Raw genomic sequence first — 4,054 nt, 5'->3', positions numbered from 1 at the left:
AAATCATTAACCAAAAAGGGCAAAAGTAAGTAAAAAGTATGAAATCATTAACCAAAAATCGCAAAAGTAAGTAAAAAGTATGAAATCATTAACCAAAAATCGCAAAAGTAAGTAAAAAGTATGAAATCATTAACCAAAAAGCACAAAATTAAGTTAAAAGTGTGAAATCATTAACCAAAATGTCGAAAACAATGTCCAGAGACTAAGTCCGAAAGGGCAAATGGTTAACCAGTAAGCAGAGTAATCATTAACCAAAAATCGCAAAAGTAAGTAAAAAGTGTGAAATCATTAACCAAAAACCCGAAAATAATGTCCAGAGACTAAGTCCGAAAGGGCAAATGGTTAACCAGTAAGCAGAGTAATCATTAACCAAAAATCGCAAAAGTAAGTAAAAAGTGTGAAATCATTAACCAAAAACTCGAAAATAATGTCCAGAGACTAAGTCCGAAAGGGCAAATGGTTAACCAGTAAGCAGAGTAATCATTAACCAAAAGGCGCAAAAGTAAGTAAAAAGTATGAAATCAGTAACCAAAAAGCGCAAAAATATGTTAAAAGTGTGAAATCATTAACCAAAAACTCGAAAATAATGTGCAGAGACTAAGTCCGAAAGGGCAAATAATTAACCAGTAAGCAGAGTAATCATTAACCAAAAAGCGCAAAAATATGTTAAAAGTGTGAAATCATTAACCAAAAACTCGAAAATAATGTCCAGAGACTAAGTTCGAAAGGGCAAATGGTTAACCAGTAAGCAGAGTAATCATTAACCAAAAATCGCAAAAGTAAGTAAAAAGTGTGAAATCATTAACCAAAAAGCACAAAATTAAGTTAAAAGTGTGAAATCATTAACCAAAAAGTCGAAAATAATCTCCAGAGACTAAGTCCGAAAGGGCAAATGGTTAACCAGTAAGCAGAGTAATCATTAACCAAAAAGCGCAAAAATATGTTAAAAGTGTGAAATCATTAACCAAAAACTCGAAAATAATGTGCAGAGACTAAGTCCGAAAGGGCAAATAATTAACCAGTAAGCAGAGTAATCATTAACCAAAAAGCGCAAAAATATGTAAAAAGTGTGAAATCAGTAACCAAAAAGCGCAAAAGTAAGTAAAAAGTGTGAAATCATTAACCAAAAACTCGAAAATAATCTCCAGAGACTAAGTCCGAAAGGGCAAATGGTTAACCAGTAAGCAGAGTAATCATTAACCAAAAAGCGCAAAAATATGTTAAAAGTGTGAAATCATTAACCAAAAACTCGAAAATAATGTGCAGAGACTAAGTCCGAAAGGGCAAATAATTAACCAGTAAGCAGAGTAATCATTAACCAAAAAGCGCAAAAATATGTAAAAAGTGTGAAATCAGTAACCAAAAAGCGCAAAAGTAAGTAAAAAGTGTGAAATCATTAACCAAAAACTCGAAAATAATCTCCAGAGACTAAGTCCGAAAGGGCAAATGGTTAACCAGTAAGCAGAGTAATCATTAACCAAAAAGCGCAAAAATATGTTAAAAGTGTGAAATCATTAACCAAAAACTCGAAAATAATGTCCAGAGACTAAGTCCGAAAGGGCAAATGGTTAACCAGTAAGCAGAGTAATCATTAACCAAAAATCGCAAAAGTAAGTAAAAAGTGTGAAATCATTAACCAAAAAGCACAAAATTAAGTTAAAAGTGTGAAATCATTAACCAAAAAGTCGAAAATAATCTCCAGAGACTAAGTCCGAAAGGGCAAATGGTTAACCAGTAAGCAGAGTAATCATTAACCAAAAAGCGCAAAAATATGTTAAAAGTGTGAAATCATTAACCAAAAATCGCAAAAGTAAGTAAAAAGTGTGAAATCATTAACCAAAAAGTCGAAAATAATGTCCAGAGACTAAGTCCGAAAGGGCAAATGGTTAACCAGTAAGCAGAGTAATCATTAACCAAAAAGCGCAAAAATATGTTAAAAGTGTGAAATCATTAACCAAAAACTCGAAAATAATGTCCAGAGACTAAGTCCGAAAGGGCAAATGGTTAACCAGTAAGCAGAGTAATCATTAACCAAAAAGGGCAAAAGTAAGTAAAAAGTATGAAATCATTAACCAAAAAGTCGAAAATAATGCCCAGAGACTAAGTCCGAAAGGGCAAATGGTTAACCAGAAAATCCGTCGAATAATGTCCAGAGACTAAGTCCGAAAGGGCAAATGGTTAACCAGTGGAAGGGCGATCAAGCGGAAAAATTTGCCCCGGTTACCCGGGATGGAGTTCCAGAGGTCCGGCCAGAGTTGTCAAATTCGTCCCGCTGATCGGACGCTTGTCATTCGGGTGGCTGGGGGTTGGCGGGGTATCTGCACAGTAGTAGGAGGTGGCAAGTCGGGACTTGGACGTTTATTCCAAGAGTCCACCCGAGCCTCCAGGTCTGCAGAGACCGACCCTAGCTGCCGCCCAACCGACTTTTAAGCCTTTTTCGGATGGGGATTTTTTCCCATTTTCGTCCATTTTTCGGGTTTTCTGTCGGGCTTAATAGGCGGCAGCCTGACCCCCGGCCGAGGCGGGGGGCGCACTCTCCCTTGCGTAAGGGTCCGGATTTGCCCCGGAAAGTGCCCCCGACGGCCTCCCGACCCGGGTGCCTGCAGGGCGGGGGAAAGGGTAGTCCCAGCCGCAGGAAATCATTAACCAAAAGACTTAGCCGTCGGGGCAGAGGCTAAGACCCGGGCTGGTGAAATCATTAACCAAAAGGAATGCACCCTTTTCCGAAAGTGCAGGCCGAAATAAGGCGAGCCTTGGGCCGGGAAGGCCAAAACCCCCAACTCATGGAAGTGTATGGGGTCGGACTCGGCGACTTTCCCGGGCCCCGAGTTGACCTTTCCCCACGGGGGCGGTCAAGTTGCTCCCGCCAAGAGGGCACGTTGCATTTGCTGCCGCTCTAGTCCCCGGGCTAGTTAATCAGTTGCCGTCGGAAGTCCCGATGCCGAAATGAAAAATGGCCGTTGCGGCGATTTGGCGCCTCATTTTCGGAAGGACTACCGGCAGGCAACCCGCCGAATTGACACTTGCGATTCGGGTGGCTGGGGGTTGGCGGGGTACCCGGAGATTTTCGGGAACTCGATTTTCAGAACTTTTGCTGGCAGCGGTTGCACTTGCAAAGTGGCCGAAGAAGTGCTCCCTCAAGGAAGGACCTTCTTTTGAAATAAAAGACCTTCCGAAGAGTGCCTGGAAGTCATTTATGAGCATTTAAGGGTAAATCTGGCGGACTTTCCATGCTCTGTTGCCGGCTCTGAAATATCGCACAGTTGGGTCTAGGCCGGTAGACTGGCTGTGAAAACAGACAAAGTGTTTTGGCGAGCGAGAGAAAACAAGGCCTTGGAACAGATTGGGGGGTGCGGAGGCACACCACACCCACAGGAAAAGAATTAATAAAAAAAAAACCAAAGTCTATGACATGTCTGTTGGTACAGTGAGAAAAGCAAAGAAGGGAGGCTGCGATGGCAGAGCAAAGCCGACCTTCATACAGATATACATGTCAAAGAAAGAAACTATGCCCGCAAAAGACTTGGTGCGAAATAACAAGGCTCCTTGTGAACGGTTATCTTTGTCTGTCAGGCGCAGATTGTGGCGGCGTCGCCTGGTTTCCTTGGGTTGCACTACATGTATGTCCTAGTCTCAAACGAAAAGTGCGTGCCCAGAATTTTGTCCAAGTTAGGCGACGCACGCCGGCTGGCATCACCTCTCCGTGCGAGCGCCGAAAGCTTTGGTCGACCTGTTTGGCTACGCTGGTCGCGGTTGCTCCTTACAGTGATGGGGACGGAAAACCGATGCGAGTTGACCAGGCGACGTCAACCAAGTTGCATGCTTTCTCCCCCCCCCCCCGCCGCCGCCAACCCCACACTGTGTGAAAGGAAAAAAAAGTGCGTGCCCAGGTCACTCGATCGATACGGCGAGGACTGTCCGACGTTGGAGGGCCCAGGCGGGCTAGCATTTATTTGCTGGTGTTTCAGGCTCAGCGGTTACCTCCCGTTTCTGTCCCTTGTGTCAGACGGACATTCCTCTCGAGAGTTTGGCCACTTGGTCGGCGGCGTGCTAG

The sequence above is a fragment of the Heterodontus francisci genome, unplaced genomic scaffold (assembly GCF_036365525.1).
Source record: "Heterodontus francisci isolate sHetFra1 unplaced genomic scaffold, sHetFra1.hap1 HAP1_SCAFFOLD_2076, whole genome shotgun sequence".
NCBI lineage: Eukaryota > Metazoa > Chordata > Chondrichthyes > Heterodontiformes > Heterodontidae > Heterodontus > Heterodontus francisci.
This window is presented reverse-complemented; position numbering follows the sequence as displayed.